This window comes from Pleurodeles waltl, chromosome 2_2 (genome assembly GCF_031143425.1).
Source record: "Pleurodeles waltl isolate 20211129_DDA chromosome 2_2, aPleWal1.hap1.20221129, whole genome shotgun sequence".
In the NCBI taxonomy this organism is placed as follows: Eukaryota; Metazoa; Chordata; class Amphibia; order Caudata; family Salamandridae; genus Pleurodeles; species Pleurodeles waltl.
In genome coordinates this window covers 645,315,186-645,334,977 of record NC_090439.1, presented here as the reverse complement: position 1 = coordinate 645,334,977, position 19,792 = coordinate 645,315,186, and the positions used below count along the sequence as shown (strand labels likewise).

The window sequence follows — 19,792 nt, the reverse complement described above, 5'->3', positions numbered from 1 at the left end:
GAAGTGAGTCATCCCAGGCAGTTTCAGGTGCAACACCCAAACCGTCATCCTGAGAGAGAGCAGCCCACCCACACAGAGCAGCACTCTGAAGGAGGCAGCACACCTGAGCAAGGATGGACACCTCAGCCCAAAGGACAGGAGAAGGGAGAGAGAAAGCGCAAGCTCAAATTCAGCGAGCAAGAGCTTGAGGTGCTGACAGAGGAGGTGGTCAGGAGCCATGACTGCCTTTTTGGCAAAAGCTCACTCCAGATGCCTGAGAGTGAGAAAAGGGGACTATGGGCAGATATCCAATCAAAAATCTGCACAATTGGAGTGGCACAGTGCTCCGTAGAAGAAATTAAGAAGAGATGGTATGACCTGCGGTCCCGTGCGAAGGAGAGGGTGGCAAGGAGACTGCAGGAGGCCAGGGGCACAGGACGTGGTCCACCCACAGAGGCACCATCCACCCCATTAGAGGACCTAGTCGAGTCGACACTCCTCCCTGAAGCTATGAAAGGGGTCACAGAGATAGACACCTCCGGCAAACCGAGTACCAGCCAAGGTAAGTGCAATATTGATTTGTAACCCCATATGTGTATGCACATTCCCCTTAGGAATTAGCAAGTAATGTTAAACATTGTGAGAAGTAGTCCAGTCCACATCTTAGAAGCAGCACAACAATGCACTATGGGAGTGGCAGTCCACAACCCAGAGCTAAAAGTAGCACATACAATGTATTTAAGTAGAGCGACACCCAGAGGAACACAACACACACAACACAGTTTAGAGAAGTACCTGTACCTTTATTACCATTGTGTGACCGTAATTGTAACAAACATAACTGACATGCTGCATATTCTCGTTGCAGGTGGGCCAGGCCCAGCAGCCACAGCATCAGCAAGTGCAGGCGAGACAGACACCCATCCGGCCTCTGATTCCAACACCAGTGGGTCTCTCACCATTGCGCCTGTCTGACGCAGGCCCAGGGCACTGCCACTGCCAGAGCTGAGCCAAGACTCAGATGAGCAGCAGGAAGGGCCAATTTCACAATCACCAACAGGCAGGCGCAGCCAGATGCAGGAGGTCAGGTGTCAGCAGACCACAGCACCCCGCAGGATGGCGACCAATTCCAGGGCACAGCAGCATGAGGCAGGTGAGGGTCCCTCATTATTTGGTGGGCTGGAAGCTGCTATGTTGCAGCAGCAGTGCCGACAAAACAAGAGGATCCTGGGATTACAAAATAATTTGCGCCAACACAACAGCAACATGTGGGGCCTGCATTGCCAGCTTGAGTCCCTTAATTCAAACATAGAACTGCTGCATGAGGGACAGGTGCAGGCATCACAGGACACCAGAGACCTCACAAGTGCTGTCCGTGAACTATTCCAGGAGCTGTGCCATGAGAGGGTGAGCCAGCGCAGACAGGAGCGCAGATGTTTGAACATGTTTGGGGGGTTCTGTCGTTCTGTGAACAGGGTGGCAAATGCAACGTTACTGATTGCCCGTCGAGCAGTGGCTGCATAAGTGGAGGCGGCACACAGCAGCAGGGATGTTGCAAATGGACTGGTACAGATTACCAATGTGATCGACAACATAATGGGACAGAGGTCAGCCACACCGAGTGAGCTTGCACTGGGGGACAGTGAGGACAGTTCCAGCCTCAGCAGTGTAGCTGTACCAGCATTGGACACCAGACGGCGCAGTGCCAGGCACAGCACTGCCACTGAGGTGGACAATAGAGGTGCCAGTGAGGTAACTGGGCACCCGAGTGGTGTGCGTGGCCGCAAACAATGACTGTAGCTGCCAGTGGACTTATGTTTTCACTATGATGTAATAGTGCATTACTCAGGTCCTTCATTGTATCTAGTTTATCACTTAACCTTTTTTTGCAATTCCTCAAACGAACATTACCTGACTTAAGGTAAGAAATGTATTTCACTACAGGTACAGTTGTCAGAGGATTTTTGTCATTTATACTTACATCTGAAATGGTTGTGTGTGATGTCAGCACGCCTTTGCCTTCCCTCTGCTGCACTGGTCCTGTCTGCTGGCTGTAGGGGTGGTATGGGATCATCATCCTCATCAGATTCAGTATCACATATTTCTACAGGTATGCCCCTGGTGGTGGCTATATTGTGCAAGATAGCACAAGTTGCCACTATTCTACATGTCGTCTCTGGACTGTACTGTAGTACTCCTCCACTTTTGTGGAGGCATCGGAAGCGACTCTTCAGCAGTCCAAATGTGCGCTCCACCACATTGCGGGTTGCCCTGTGTGCTGCATTGTTTCTCCGTTCAGCAGATGTTGCAGGATTGAGGTAGGGCGTCATCATGTAGGTGCGCACTGCGTAGGCACTGTCTCCTGGAAGGGACAGAGTGTATGATAAGAAGTGGGCCATGTGACATCAGCATGCCATCAATGTGCCATTGTATAGAGGGACAATACCTAGTAGATATCCTTCACCAAACTCCCCAGCTAGCAGTCTTGTGTGTATGCCGCTGTGGCGAAAGATGTACGAATCATGTGTGCTCCCTGGGTACCTGGCCACGAGATCAGTGATGATGTAGGAGGTATTGCATATCACCTGTATATTCATTGAATGTTGGTATTTCCGGTTGCGGTACACATACTCTGTGGCTGATGGTGGACAGATTGCCACATGTGTCCCATCTATGGCACCTAGGACGTGTGGGAACTGTGCTATCTGGTAAAATTCAAATTTTGTCTGCTGTATTTCCTGTGGGGTGTGGGCGAATCTGATGTACTGGTTTAGTTTGCTCAGCATGGCGTTGATAAATGCATTGCAAATCTGGAGAGGGTACTCTGTGAGACCCCTCCAGTTGCTGCTATGACCCCATGATAGCTCCCTGAGGCGAGTAGGTGGAGGGAGCATAATACCTGCACATGGGTGGGTATGCTGTGAGTCCTTAGTGTTCTGCGCTGCACTATGGGTTGTAGCTCAGCTATCAGATCAAGTATCATGGCTGAGTTCAACCTGTACCTCTCATATATTTCCTCCTCTGTCAGGTTAAAAAGTGTAATGCGCACTCTGAAAATGCGCTCCTGTCTCCTCCTCCCTCTCCTCAGACCTGCCTTATCCTCCTTGCCATGTCGTAGAGTGCACACATTGTGGAAAAGAGTCTGAGGCATTCTGGGCCTCTTTATATAGGTTACACCTGGTTACCACCTGGTTTCACTTAGTGGTATTTTGCATGTGCAAAATGCCATTCTGCGAAAAATCGCAATTTGCGATATTTTGATGCATCTCGCAATTTCCTACTGGAAATACCGAATCGCAAAATGCAACTCGCAAAAACAGGTCGCAACGCAAAAATTCAAAATGTTTGCGATTTCTTATTTTTGGGCTGCGAATGCCTTTCATGCATCGCAGACCACTTTTTTGCACTAGCAAACGGCTGACTTTTGCGATTCGCACCATTTGCGAGTGCAAAAAAGTTTCATACGTCTGGCCCCAAAACATTTGTTTATTGTTTTCCTCTTGCTATCATTGTGTCTACAAGCATATATAGACCATCTTAACAAACTTATAATCACCTCAAAATACTCTGACTACATCTAAAATGACATTCACAAAAACAATCTGATTTCATTTTTAGGTCTGACATTAGCCAAGAACTTTTAATTTTGCTAAAATGAAATGTATATTATTCTAACTTTAGGGGGATTTCAGCCACCTTTCTTCATCCACTGATCGGTTGTTGTGTTGTTCATATTTTGCTTCTGCCCACTACAGCATACAGCATGGGGTTATGGGGCAATCTACTTCAGCCACTGGTTAACTTCACTTTTAGTGACTGCATTTCGATTTTTCACAATGGCACATCTGCACAAAAGATAGTTACCTTCGGTGCCAGTGTTTTTGTTTTCAATTTATAATTGCTTTAGTGTTGCTTTGTTTTTAGAGCCTGAGGTGAAAGCAGCAGTTTTCTACCAGATGTGAGCACAGACCACATTCCACGCTTCATCAGTTCGTGTCTCCTGCCAATGCTGTTGTAAATTCCTTGTGAAGTGTCCTTTGTTTGTCTAACTTCTCACATTTCACAGCATAACATATTGCATCCATTTGAAACTGTTTTGTATTAAGTTTTCCTCGTTTCATTATGCATGCAGTACACAAAACAAAGGATTTATTATTATACATGTGAATTCGTAAGTGGACAATTCTTCAGCACGCATTCATTCTGAACTGAATTTCACCAATGGCTCTTCAATAAAGTTTGCCCAGGAAGAAAATCAACCCTTATCCTGTTCAACTTACAGCATTTGTAAAAGGTTTTTACAAAATTAGTTCTTTCTTTCTTTCTTTATTTATTTCTTCCTTCCTTTCTTTCTTTCTCTTTTGCCTTGTCTTTAATTTTCTTTCTCTTTCTTTCTTCCCTTGTCCCTTCTTTCCTTCTTTCTTTATTTCTTCCTTCTTTCCTTCTTTCTTTCCCTGTTTTCCTCTTTTGTTCCTTCTTTCTTTCTTTCTTAAAGGCAAGAAACGGGCAGCCAGTGGCAGAATAATTGACTTTTTTTTAGGTTTGTGTAAGCCAAGAACTATGCCAATGTTTGTTTTTTTACACCAAAGAACATGTTTACTTTTATTCAATGTTTTTTTTTTCAGATTAACGAACACACATCTACTTCCCAAACAATAACGTTTTGCAAAAACTATGACAAAGCAATAATTGCCTAGAGGTTAGCGTACAACTCCAAACCTATTGGCTTTGCCAATGCTTGTTTTTACATTCGTCTGGTGGATTTATGGCCGCATGAAGAAGAGTATAATGAAACACCTTTAGCACTTTAGAGCACATTTTTGTTTTTATTGTGGACATTCCTCTTCATTGATGTATGGTTTCCCTCTTGCATTGCCTCTCTTCTTCCAGATCTGGACCAAGAAATGAAGGAAGGTGCTCAAGGTCGCCTGTAATAAGTGACAGTCTTATATATTGAATAACCTTTTATTACTCTGTTAGCCTAATTAATGTATTATCTTTCTATATAGTGTTTTCATTGTACCTTTTGTTTGGTTAAAGTGTCAATCTTCTTGCATTTTCAAATATGGACTATATCAGAATGCACTACTACAAATCAGATAATCATTAGTGATGCATGAAGTCTGGGCTTGGTAAGCATGCGTTATTTTTTTTATTGCAAGCATATGCAATATATCAACAATATTGTCAAACATCTAAACAAATTGAAAATAAAGGAGTGGCTCAGCAGTCCAGGCACACAAGCCCAAGCACTGCAGTATACTTCTTTTCAGGGTATTTGTGGATACGCGATCAGGTAAAATGTGGTTTACTCACGGTACAAGACAGCCAATGGCTGAAGATAGATAATCCATTGCCCCATGATGAGAGCCACAGGGCTGGAGCAAAATTTGAATGGTACTTCAACAAACCAGTGGGTGAGGAGATCTGAACATAAGCTATGCATTTATAAATGTAGTGATGTTTTTGGGAAAGCATGGGGATGCTGAGACAGCTATGGTTAGCTCTAGGTCAGACCTAATGAAGATGAGCAAACCACCGCAGGCACTGGTACTATTTATTCTAAAAGTTTTATAGCACAAAGCCTAAGCAAGCAAGTTATGTAGTTTATGCAGGGTTAATACGAAAAATGTTAATATTTTTGAAAAAAAATAAAGAAATGGAAAGAAAATATCCACCGAGACACACAGTATTGCTAGAAAAGATACACTTACTAAGGCACAATTTATACAATGCTGCCCATCAAAGAACAATTCAATGGAAAACCAAAGCATGGCAGATACTGTGAGTATCCACATTTAATCTCCCACTTCGTAATCTTGGTTGCAAGAAAAATAGCACAATACTGGTATCATCTTGTGAACCAAAGAAAATCTAATTTTTAGTTCTCGCCTTAGACAGCGCATATGTTGTCGCTTGCAAGACATTTTGTTTACTTACAGGGGGCTTGGAGCCCATCCACTGGTTACCACTGATTGGCTTCACTCTCAATTCCTTGCTTCTCTTTGGTCAGCACATGCCCACTTAACTTTGCAACACATGTATTTGTCCTCATTCTGAGCACGGCCCAAGTACTGATTCCTCACCCAGTATCTTTCCACTGTTCACGCTTTTGAATCTACATTGTTCTTATAGTTGCAGCACTCCATAAGCATGCATGTGTTTGCCTAAAGTTTCAGGAAGTGACGTGTACACCAACCTTTTTCCTAATGCAACACTAGCTTGTCCTCTGTCTACTGAAATGTGTGTATAGGGCATCTGGGGAATGCTACAGCTACTAAAATGAATCGTGCTGCCTTTGTTGTTTTATTTCCAATAGCGCATGTGCATTTACATAAAATAAAATGACAAGCAGTAAAACAATACAGTTTTCCTTCAGGGCACTCTTGTTCATGTTGAGTCACACCATGTCCAACAACCACTGGCAAAGCCAATAGCTTTCTCCAAGGAATGAGCTATTGTCTTTGCGAAATGTTCTAGCCATGTTGTGCAGCAGCGAGGCTGCTGTGCAGCGTAGAGGAAAGTACAAAAAGGAGCTAGAACTACCGCATAGTACTTTTTTAAAAATTAAACTAACTTCCATCAGAGGAGTGGCTGAAAGTGTGAAGGCTTAGATAACTCTACAGGGCTGGCAGAGGTCTCTTAATATAGTGGGCAGTAGTACATTCAGGATAGCTGAGAAAAGACCTTGACCACCCTGACAGACAGTGGGCCATCTGCCAAAGAGTAACTCAGGCCTCAGGCCAGAAGATAAATTCTTTGATCGGGTCCTCATACTAGGCTCAGCTGGCCTCAGGTGCATCAGAAATATCTCTGGTTCACCTTATTGGAAATTAATCATTTTGCTGTCATATTTCCTATTACATTTATTTCTTTTTTAGAACTTGGTGGTGGGATTTGGTTTAGGTTGCGTTTCGAATTTGTAATTGTTTTGGTACTGAAGATTATAACTACCAGCAGCTGAGCCTAGATGAAAATTATTGAACCTGTGTGTTTAACCTAACATGATGTTGGTACTTATTAGATGAGGTGGACTTTAAGCCAGCAGGCTAATAATCCATTTTCTTACAAAAAGCTATTATAATAATAGAGATATAGATATTGTTATAGAGATATAAATATATATTTTAGAAACAAGTTTATGAACTAGTATCTGGGAATGGTTTGTAATTTCATGCAGAATATTTTTATTAATGTTGAGTTTGTTTATCTGATTTTATGGAACTGAATTACACTATTAAATAAATAATACTCAATAATTATTTGTGCCCGATTTTAGGTCTTATAAACCAGTAAGTCAGCTCAATGTCCTCAAAATACCCTATGGACATTGAAGGGTTGAGGAAGTCAAAAAGCATTAAACAGCACCAATAGGAAGGGCAGAACTAGCTTAGCAAGCAATTTATTTGCAAGGAGAAAATAAGCAAAAAACATCTAAAGCTAAGATCTCATGACCTCCCCCATTGCAGCTTGGGTAATGAGAAGGTCACACCCATGAACATGAACTGAAACCAAGCATTTTTATATTTCTGCCATTTTCAGATGCTGTTCTGCGTGAGGTGATAGGCCACCTGCTAAACCCCTCCTCTGGTGCTGGTGGTGGTGCACCTTGGGAACGGGAGCTGCACACCGATCAGATTCCTTCGGGGACCCCTCACATGATGCTGCTGGCTGACATATCTGAGTGGCAGATAGAGCCATAGACCCCGCCGCCTGCCGGATCGGACCCTGACTGGCTCCTGCAGGGAAGGCTCCTGTCAGTAGCACATTCTCACAGCTAACCGTCTGCTCTCCTGCCCAGGGGTGCGCCCGACCAGACCTGGTTGACACAGGCTGCCTGGCCACCGGTAGTGCTGCTGCTCCCTGCTGTGGAGTGCTCTGCAGCTTCCTCTCTTCCGTGGTCCTGAGCCTTGACGAGCGGTGATATGCTTCTGAACTGATATGGCCCGTTTGCCTTGACGGCTGTGCCGCACCTTAGCAGCCTTATAGATGCATGGCCCAGTGGCGATGCGGGTGGGCCATACTGCATGAGTAGGCATATATTCTAAACATAAGCGCCTCCCTTTCACTGAAGCCAGGGGCTGCATAATTAGACTCCTTGTTGACCCCACTTCCCTGGCCCCACCACACCTACAAGCTTTTGCCCCTACCATAAACACGCTATGCCTTTAGATGCTGGACATCTAACCTGCCTGCAGACCTGACCCTTGGCCATACATGCCCCCGCTGCATCTGCTGCCTAATATGTCTCTGCTGTGACTGGCTATGCAACCTTAATATGCCCTCATTGATTTTGTTCATTGAGTACCAACTCTCTATTCTGAGGCACAATGCTTACAGTGCCACCAATGTGTTAATCCATTAAGCTCACTGGGTCATTCTATGAAACCCTTTGACAGGACCAGTGAGACTGCTGGTGCTGCACATCTCCTAGACAATGGATTTGCAAGTGAGCCAGGACGTCTGTCAATGCCTCTCCAACCCCTTCGGGGGACACCCACACTAAAGCAAACTCTGGACTGAACGCCAAATACGCATCCATAGAGAGAAAACCGGACGCAGTCCTTGTGGTTATCGGAAATGTTCGCAGTTCCCTGGAACAAAGGATAGACACAGTAGCAGCAGACCTACCCTTAGTACATGCGGACTACCGTAACCTAGCTGACAAAGTCAGAAACGATGAGCACATCATCTCCACAATACAGCTTCAGGCACTGGAGACTGAGAAAGGATTACAAGCTTTGTGAAAACAGGTCTGCATCCTGTGGGAAAGAGTTGAAGATGCTAAGGGGCAATCCCGTGGGAACAAAATTTGTGTTGTTAGCCTGCCTGAAAATGTAGAGGCCCCAAATCCAGTCTCCGATGCGGAGGACTGGCTACGCAGTATTCTTCCAATTGATTGAATGGGTCCATAGGGTCCCTATGCGTTGACCTCCCCCCGAAGCGAGTTATCGACCAATGGTTATCTGCCTGTTGTACTACTGTGAGACAATCTTGCAGGAAGCCTGCAAACTACTGGACTTGACAGTAGAGAATTCACAGAGTATGATATTCCATGATTACACTCTAACGGTGCAATAATAACGGTCCTCCTTCCTTGAAGTTAAAAGGTACCTACGAGCACTGGGGGTCAGATATACACTTCTATTTCCAGTGAGACTCAGTGTGATACACAATGGTCAGTCATCCTTCTTCATGGACCCTAAGTATGCATGGGACTGAATTCCAAACGCCTGACCTACTCCCTCTGGCTCAGCTATGCGTGGAACTACACCCATGGTTGCCCTTCTGAGTGAGGTCACAGACCCGGGCGCCTCTGATGAGACCCTTCCCACAGTCGCATAACACCCCAGACCTGGAGCAGATGACCAGTGAATGACATATGGCTCTCCAGGCTGCTGCCACGATCTGGATGAAAAACTGTCAAAGTCCTCAAGTGATGATGGCTCATTATCGACCTGGCCATCCAAGTTAGACTCTGTCACGCCTCCCCATGTGACAACTCAAGCTGCCGAGGACCTCGGCTGAACAGTGCTATGCACTGCATGGTATCCTTTCCATTTTTGCTATGCTGTATAGCCAATAACCATGGTGTGATTGAACTTCACAGAGTTGGCACCCCCCCCCATCTTTCCCTCCCCCCACATCTCCTCACCCCCTTCTACCCCTCATACTTCCCCCTCCCCTTCCTCCTGCTACCTTTTTCCTCCAACACTAACCTGGAGTGGGATACTCACCTGAGTTGTTATTGTGGAATAGTGTCATGAGTACATTGTCCTGCATAAATGTTTATTCTACTTTATGTATGGCCCTGGGCTGTTTGTACTGAGATTATTAATTTGCCTTCCATTTATTGCTTGCGAAGCAGCCCCCCCCCCATTGGGCACATGTTCACCCTTAATAAGTACATTCACAGGTTTGGGCGGATACATGTTGTCCCTCTGCCCTTATGGTATTATTTGTTTACTGTTTCCTTGTTACATTGGTTTTGGTTCTAGTTACCTTTGTCGCGTAGGTTCTCATTATCCTAATGAGACTACTGGATTTAGACGGCAGAATCACTTGTACTGTGGGGGACTGAGTCTGAACCCACACCAGATGACACCTGTCTGCCTAATCTGGGTTTTCTTCCGACTAACTAGCAGTGCCTCTTCTCCACCCAAGAGCAGGGATGATTGGGCAACCGGGCCCGTGACACAAATGACTCCTCAGGGAAATTGTGGTCACTCAGATATCATCCGTTTCTCTCAGTTACATTATTCTCCCAAACACAAGGACAATCAGAGGCAGAGTATAGTTCAATAAGGTTTTATTAAAGTAACTGCATTTTAGATAATAAAGCATGTATTGCAATAACTAAGACAATGAAGCACAATAGGGTTAAAATTGTGACAAGTAGAGTGAAACATAAAAATAATGCTACCAAATTGTCGCTAAGGCCCATATTTATACTTTTTAGCACAGCATTTGCATCTTTTTGTGACGCAAAATTGGCGCAAACTTCCAAAATACAGTTGTATTTTGGAAGTTTGCAGTGCTTTTGCGTCAAACAATGACGCAAATGCGGTGCTAAAGAAGTATAAACATGGCCCTTAGATCATTAAGGATAGTTCCTACCTAGACTATATTAGAGCACAGCATGTTAAGCTCTAATCCTGCCCTTCAGGTTCCCCTGGGAAGACATCATCCCTCATACCTGAGCAAGAGGCCTGTAGTCTACATAAGCAGCTGCAGTGAAGCACTCAGCAATCAGCATACAGTTGTGGTCATCTGGCTGGAATCTCCCTCTAACATACATGGGTCAAAGTAGTGTTTTTATAATAAAACAGCAGATGTTCCAAGAAAGGATCCACATGTCAGAGTGTGTATGTTTCTGTGAACATTGGAGACAAAGCGTACCACTTTTGCCGGCAACCTATCTTACTACAGCCTTGAGAAAATCAGAGTAAAAGAAATATCTTGTTTAAGAACGTAGTGCTGACCTAGGCAAAGAACAGCTAGATAGAGAAAATAAAACAAGACCGCAAATGTGGCTATTGTTAAAATAATATAACGGAGCTAGAATAAAACATATCTAGGTTAAAATGCACAGAAGCAGGCCTAGTTTGCTAAAATAACATGTCTTAAACCATAGCTAAAATGGCTACACAACACCTTCATTGTCCGTGCCTCTTCCTACCTTGCACTGTGGAGTCATGGCTAAAGTGAATATACCTACATAGAATGTGTGGCGAATACATACTGCTCCACGCAAGTATGCAGTTCACTCATATTTATTCCGCAGCTCTACCCACATCTCTTTGCTACAAGAATCCCACTTGACACTGGCTTCAGCTACAAAACTGCAAGGTGCCCTAGTGTGGATTAAGGCTAGCTTCCCATTCATTGTGAATACATACATGTTTGATATAGAGGGCCATTATGTTGTGGGAGAGGGGCACCTCAAGGGTCATCACATACTTATTGGTTCCAGTTACGCATCTAACTCTGACCAACACGGGTTCCTCACCAGATTAATAGGGGTACTTTCACACTGGAATGGAATGCTATGGCTGCTGGATTGAGACTTCACTAGTGTATTAGACTTTAAACCTCTGTTACTTCCCTCCCCTCACCCTTACAGTTGCCACATCCAACGCCCATGCATTGGCCACTTGACTCAAACACTGGCAGCTGGTGGACGTATGGAGACTCCACAACCTCATACTAGGTTCCATTTTTTTTTACAACCTGCATGTCCACATAGATTGCTCAATTGGTACACTGACCATCCTTCCCCACATAACACATATAGATGACCTAGTCCGTACTAACTGACCATAATCCCCAATTCTTACGCTTGATTTGGGATGCTGAGTCTCCTCCAATTCCCACATGGCGGCTGCAGACCCTTCTTTCTGTTCCTCATTAGGTACGGCTATAGAGGAGTATTTTGAGCTAAATGCTAATACCGCTTTGCCCTGATTTCTTGAGAGGGATGCCTTTAACACTTATTAGAGGCCACTGTTTTATGGTACACGTGGAGTATTAGGTGGACACTCACCAGGGACATTTCCCATGTTGAACAAGATCTACTGGGCCACAAATCGCTAGCTATCTTATCACCAGAGCACAGAAAAAGACTCCTTCTGGTACAGTGTGAGCACGCCACGCTATTGGAATACCTTTGTTGTCTTAATTATGCTACTCATACAGCCAAGAAATATGCGGAGGCAGACAGAGCGGGCTCCCTCTTGGTGTGGTTTGTTAACAACGAACATCCCAGGCATAGCATACTGGCACTCCAATCAACTACCAGCTGCCTTCTCCACACTCAAAACGCTATCCACACAGAAATGACAAGCTGCTGCACCTCCATATACACCTCGGCTGTATCCCCAGGCCCAGACACCATTGACTTCTTAGCTTCCATACCCTTACCCACTATACTACCAGACCAGCAGCCTGAACGGAATGGCGCTATTACTCCATTTGAGATCCAGGAGTCTATATGAACACTAGCCACTGGGAAGATTCTGGGTCCAGATGATCTCCCGACTCAATTTTTATAAGACATATGCACTGTTGCTGTCCCCCGCCTACAGATGCTGTACAATGAGGCTCTTCAGGCTGCTCGCCTGCCCCATTCACTTCATGAGGCACTATTTATCTCCCTGCCCAAACCAGACCGCTACCCCTCAGTTTTAGGTTACTACCACCCTCTTGCATTACTCAACACAGACTGCAAAATACTGACCAAAATATTAGTAGACCACCTGGCCTCTCTGGTACCTGTACTTATACACCCTAAGCAAAACATGTTTGTCCCAGCTCGGAACACTTCGCTTAATTTGCGGAGTGTCTTTTGAGTTCTGGAACATGCCCCCCTGGTTTGGCCACGCCCCAGTTGCCAGGTGCTCGACATGAAAAAAGCATTTGAATCCTTGGAGTGGGACTTTCTGTTTACAGTCCTACCCCATTACAGTCTGGGCCTCAGATTTATTAACCTGGTGAAACTACTCTACATGCATCCGTGGCAAGTGTGAAAACCAGAGCCCTGATCTCCGCTCTCATTGCAATCCACAGGGGCACTCATCGGGGTTGCCCATTATCCCCCTACTTTTCGCCCTGGCCATCGAACCACTAGCAGCCTCCCTTGGCATACATGGACAGGCATGGGGAATTCCACTGAGAGACGGTCTACACTCTGTCTCACTGTATGCTGGCAATCCACTTCTATACCTACGAGAAGTCCATGCAATCCCACGGACATAGTGCTCCTATTCAACAAGTTTGCCTCGATCTCTTGACTCAAAGTTAACTGGTCAAAATCATGCCTTTACTCCTTTAGCGCTTCCGTCCCAGATCCTGTCTACCATCACAGGGGTGCCCGTTTAACCTGGCAACATGTGATGATCCGCTATTTAGGCATGCACATTTATCGTGACCCTATTCACCTGTTTGATGGTAATCTTATCCAAATTGTGTGCTAGGTACGAACACAATCAACATTTTGGACATCACTCCTGCTCTCTGCCACTGGGAGGATAGCTCTTGTCAAGATGGTCATGATACCCCGCTTATTGTACTTTTTTTGCCAATCTCCCCCTCTATGTCCCTAAATCTTTCTTTCAAACACTCAATAAACTCATGAGGGACCTCCTTTGGCACAATACATGTGTAGGGTGGCACTCCAAAAACTTCACTTGCCGACTACTGAAGGGGGGCTAGCTGTACCAAACTTTGAGCTTTACTACCTGGCTCACAATTGCAATGGGTGCCAGATGGATGGCAGGATTCCACCTATCAGACACAGCCACGTTGACCCCAGCCTGGAGTCAACTTCACATTCTACATTTATTTTATCCCTGCACCAGGCAACCACCTCCACCCTTCACACTGATGCATGTAGCAGACCGGTGATTTAAACAAAGCCTACTAATCACTAAAGATACCCAGCCATATGCCCCCATGCTTCCATTGACCGGCACTCCTAGGGGAGACCGGATTACCACCCGAGGGAACTCATCGCCTTGCACGAAGAAGGCATGCACACACCTGGGGATCTTTACCATGAAGACTCCCTTATACTGTTTGAAACCCTAATAGCTAACAAGAGATTCCCACCCAGTCACTTCCTATCAAACAACTTCATAACTGGGGCACTCGGTTAATGTTGTGGCAGCATGCAACAGAAATGCCCCATGCACCTCTCTGTCCAACATCTCCATGTAATGGGCATGCGCCACTATCTGATGTGGTTGTTAGCTGAATCGCTGCTTACATCTCCATTATGCCACCCTGGGAAACAGACCTCGGCCACCCCTGCACAGATATAGAGTGGAAGGCCATAGTAGAATACCTAGTGCTTGTCTCACGTAATACATGATTCAGTCTTAGAGAATACTACATACTTCACAGGGCCTACCTTATTCCTTATAAGACAAATCACTACTAACTCTGCACTACCGCTGTCTACCCTTGTTGTTTTCCCCTTCATGTTGGTCTAGTCTAGTGCATATGCTTTGGGAATGCCCCTCTCTTCACCAATACTGACTAGGTTCAATCTCTTGTTGAGAGAAACCTGTGCCCCACACTTTGGATGCATGCTTGCTGAGACATATACGTAGAGACAAAAAACACAGGGCAACCACCAGATTCATAGATTTAGGGCTGTTGTTAGCCAAACATTTCATCATCGGTGGGTGGACGTCACCTATACCACCTGCGATCACTTCTTTGGAAATCTCTACGCAGGCCTGGGCCTGAGCAGAGGGTGCTGCCTTATACAGGGAGGACACACGGGGCCTATAAATATTCGTTAGCAGCTAGCTGGGATGCCATTCTGACTGCTTTCCAAGCCAAACAAACACCTACTGCTACGTCGCCTGAGGTGTCCTCGTCCTCCGCGGCAACTCCTCCTGACACCAGCTTATCACTCGGCATGTCTATTGCTCACCCCTGACGATGCTGCCTCCCAACATGGCAAGGGATGACACCGTCCTCGTTTTAACTGTTTCTCTGTAACGGTGCTTTTCCGCTCCTTCCTTCTGTTACAAAATGGCGCAGACCCCAATGTTGATGTTATTTATTTAATTAAGCTTTTTTGACGTTTCTGTTTCAAACGGCATATAATGACTCATTTTGCTTATTGCAAGGATGCTTTGTGATGTTCACGATGATATTTGTTTTTTGCGTTGTGCATCTGCTGCATGTGATTGTAGCATGTAATGCGTATACACAAAAAGTGCAATAAAAAGATTAAAAACAAAAGAGGAAGCCAATGCATCTTTAATACTCACTTGAGGCGGAAGTGTTCTTCTGGTCTCACACTTTTCAAGAGGAATACAATGTATCTTGGATGCCCATGCTTGGCGAGCAGTGATGATTTCTGCAACAATGTTTAGCCGTCACCAGTGTCTTTGCAGGCACAGTTGCATGGTGGAGAGTTATGTGTGCGATACGGAGTGTGGTGTGGCTGGCAAAATGTGAATGCATTAAGGATGTCAAACAGAGATCTTGAAAATGTCATTCTCCTGGAAGAATAATGATGACTAGCCTTGTATTACTTCCTTCCTTTGTACTCAAACAAAAGCACCAAAACAACTTGGATTTGGCTAAAGTGCCCCATGGATACAAAGAAAATCACAAATTGCAATCACTGCCGTCACTTACCTACTAGAATGTCTATGCAGTCTCTAGTACGTGGGAATGACGACCGGTAAAGCAACAACTAGGATGGACGAACACAAGTCAAAAATTCTCAGGGAAGTGCCTTCTATGAAACGTATTTCCCACTTTAAAGAACTCCAACATAAATGGCGGGATTTTTGTTGGACCACCAGTCAGCTGTCGACATCAAATTACTTATGTCCTAATGAAAGAAAACATAAAAGGAGGTTTTCATTGGTCTGCTCAATCTAAAAGGGTAGTTCATGTGCTCCAAGAGATGTTCATTCGAGCTCAAATGTGGTGCCATCCTGACGCCTTTAAGAAGTTCACTGGTGAGACACATGGCTCTGAAAGAACAATGGGGGCTGTTTTGCTGCAAGAGCAGGAAAGTGATGGATGAGAATATCCTGCCTTTTATCTATCTTTTGGTTTGTTAGTATCAGTAAGAGAATGTAACTATTCACTCCTAGAAAGAGAGATATAAGCCAGGACGGTGGTTGGAACCAAATGGAGACATTTATTGATGGGTACTCAGTAAGCATTTGAAATCTAGATTGTATATTGGAAATGACAATGTCTAAAAAAATCTTCAGTATAGGAACAATCATCAAGCACATTTAGCATTTCTCTGTGCACAATGTGATCTCACTATAACCTATGTGTAGGAAGGTAGCCTCTTTCTAGCCTCGTTTGGCCTGTTTGTGAGTATATGTCAGGTTGTTTTTACTGTCTCATTGGGACCCTGCTAGCCAGGGCCCCTGTGCTCATAGTGGAAACCCTATGTTGTCAATGTGTTTGATACGTGTCACTGGGATCCTGCTAGCCAGTATCCCAGTGCTCATAAGTTTGTGGCCTATATGTGTTCCCTGTGTGGTGCCTAACTGTATCACTGAGGTTCTGCTAACCAGAACCCCAGGGTGTATGCTCTCTCTGCATTTAAAATTGTCACTGCAGGCTAGTGACTCATTTTACCAATTCTCATTGGCACACTGGGACACCCTTATAATTCCCTAGTATATGGTACCTAGGTACCCAGGGTATTGGGGTTCCAGGAGATCCCTATGGGCTGCAGCATTTCTTTTGCCACCCATAGGGAGCTCAGACAATTCTTACACAGGACTGCCACTGCAGCCTGAGTGAAATAACGTCCACGTTATTTCACAGCCATTTTACACTGCACTTAAGTAACTTATAAGTCACCTATATGTCTAACCCTCACTTAGTGAAGGTTAGGTGCAAAGTTACTTAGTGTGAGAGCACCCTGGCATTAGCCAAGGTGCCCCCACATTGTTCAGGGCGAATTCTCCAGACTTTGTGAGTGCGGGGACACCATTTCACGCGTGAACTACATATAGGTCAATACCTATGTGTAGCTTCACAATGGTAACTCCGAACATGGCCATGTAACATGTCTAGGATCATGGAATTGTCACCCCAATACCATTCTGGTATTGTGGGTGACAATTCCATGCATCCCCGGGGCTCCAGCATGGACCCCGGGTACTGCCAAACTAGCTCTCTGGGGTTTTCACTGCAGCTACCGCTGCTGCCACCCCTCCGACAGGTTTCTGCCCTCCTGGGGTCTGGGCAGCCCAGTCCCAGGAAGGCAGAACAAAGGATTTCCTCTGAGAGAGCATGTTACACCCTCTCCCTTTGGAAATAGGTGTTAAGGGCTGGGGAGGAGTAGCCTCCCCCAGTCTCTGGACATGCTTAGAAGGGCACAGACGGTGCCCTCCTTGCATAAGCCAGTCTACACCAGTTCAGGGAGCCCCCAGCCCCTGCTCTGGTGTGAAACTGGAGAAAGGAAAGGGGAGTGACCACTCCCCTGTCCATCACCACCCCAGGGGTAGTGCCCAGAGCTCCTCCAGTGTGTCCCAGACCGCTGCCATCTTGAATGCAGAGGTGTGAGGGCACAATGGAGACCTCTGAGTGGCCGGTGCCAGCAGGTGATGTCAGAGACCCCTCCTGATAGGCTCTTACCTGGTTAGGTAGCCAATCCTCCTCTGAGGGCTATTTAGGGTCTCTCCTGTGGGTTCCTCTTCAGATAACGGATGCAAGAGCTCACCAGAGTTCCTCTGCACTTCTCTCTTTGACTTCTGCCAAGGATCGCCTGCTAAGTGCTCCAGGAGGCCTGCAAAACCACAACAAAGTAGCAAGAAGACTACCAGCAACATTGTAGTGCCTCATCCTGACGGCTTTCTTGACTGTTTCCTGGTGGTGCATGCTCTGAGGGATGTCTGCCTTCACCCTGCACTGGAAGCCAAGAAGAAATCTCCCATGGGTCAACAAAATCTTCCCCCTGCTAACGCAGGCACCAAACTTCTGCATCACCGGTCCTCTGGGTCCCTTCTCATCTTGACGAGCGTGGTCCCTGGAACACAGGAGCTGGATCCAAGTGTCTCTGACCGTCTAGTGGCCCTTTTGTCCAAATTTGGTGGAGGTAAGTCCTTGCCTCCCCACGCCAGACAGTAATCCTGTGAACTGCATGAACTGCAGCTGCTAGGGCTTCTTTGCACTTTTGCAAGACTTCCTTCGTACACAGCACGGCCCAGGTCCCCAGCACTCCGTCCTGCATTGCCCAACTCGCTGAGTTGGACTTCGACTTCGTGGGACCCTCTTTTGTTGTGCTGAGACTACCACCATGCTCAGATTTTTGAATGCCTGTTCAGGTGCTTCTGTGGGTGCTGCCTGCTTCTGTATGGGCTCTCTCTGCTGCTGAGCGCCCCTTCTGTCTCCTCCTCCAAGGGGCGACCTCCTGGTTGTTCCTGGGCCCAGGCAGCACCCAAAATCTTCAACCGTGACTTTTGCAGCTAGCAAGGCTTGTTTTTGGTCTTTCAGCGTGGAAATAACTCTGCATCCTCCAGCATACTCTGGGACATCTTCTAACCAAAGGAGAAGTTCCTGGCACCTTCTGTTGTTGCATAATCTTTGGCTTCTTCCACCCGGAAGCAGCCCTTTGCACCTTCATCCGGGGCTTAGTGGGCTCCTGCACCCCCTGGACACTTGCGTGACTCTTGGACTTAGTTCCCTTCCTTTACAGGTCCTCAGGTCCAGGAATCCGTCTTCGGTGCTTTGCAGTCAGTTGTTGTCCTTGCAGAATCCCCTATCTCGACTTTACTGTCTTTCTGGGGTAGCAGGGTAACTTTACTCCTACTTTTTAGGGTCGTGGTGTGAGGTACCTTGGACACCCTTAGTGTTTTCTTACACTTCCAGTGACCTTCTACACACTACACTAGGCCTGGGGTCCATTTGTGGTTTGCATTCCACTTTTGGAGTATATTGTTTGTGTTGACCCTAGGCCACTGTCTCCTATTGCATTCTAATGTGTTCTACAGTGTTTGCACTACTTTTCTAACTGTTTACTTACCTGATTTTGGTTTGTGTGTATATTTTGTGTGTTTTACTTACCTCCTAAGGGAGTATATCCTCTGAGATACTTTTGGCATATTATACAAAAATAAAGTACCTTTATTTTTAGTAACTCCGAGTAATGTGTTTCTTGTGATATAGTGCTATATGGTATAAGTGGTATAGTAGGAGCTTTGCATGTCTCCTAGTTCAGCCTAAGCTGCTCTGCTATAGCTACCTCTATCAGCCTAAGCTGCTAGAACACTACTAATCTACTAATAAGGGATAACTGGACCTGGCCCAAGGTGTAAGTACCACAAGGTACCCACTATAAGCCAGGCCAGCCTCCTACACTATGTGGCTGGCTGTCAAACGCAGCCGAATGAGATGGATCTGCTGCAAGTCCCAATCCTTTCACCCACTCTTCAGCTAGAGGTAAAAAAGAAGTCACCACTTTAAAGGAGTTGCTAGGAAAAAAAGAGGAAGAGAATGAGGCATCGGAACCAGTTGTGATAATGAGCTGGCTTAGGCGCAGGGTTTCACATACAGGTTCTTCGATGTCTGGGGTAGCACAACGAGGGGTTCACAGGATCTTTGGGCACAGGGACTTGGAAGTCAAAGATGGCATAGTAAGGGAAAGGGAACATAAGAATACTGGCGATTGAGATCAAAAATATATGACGAACAGATTGGCAGAACTCTTGGACAGATGTAGCTTTGATGAGCCCTGAGACCAACCGAGAACTGGTGGAGAATCCCGGGGACGCCAAGTAGCAGTAACGGTGAACACAGATGAACAGCAGAAATCACGCAC

At 45.7% G+C, this 19,792-nt stretch overlaps 1 long non-coding RNA gene across 1 annotated transcript in view; it reads right to left on the bottom strand.

Annotated features, from left to right (window-relative positions):
- LOC138273714 (uncharacterized) overlaps positions 1-19,792 on the bottom strand; it is a 259,805-nt gene that overhangs the window by 81,621 nt on the left and 158,392 nt on the right. Inside the window, exon 2 of the long non-coding RNA XR_011200293.1 lies at positions 15,634-15,832. This is a non-coding gene — a long non-coding RNA (uncharacterized lncRNA). The remainder of the gene's footprint in view (positions 1-15,633; positions 15,833-19,792) is intronic.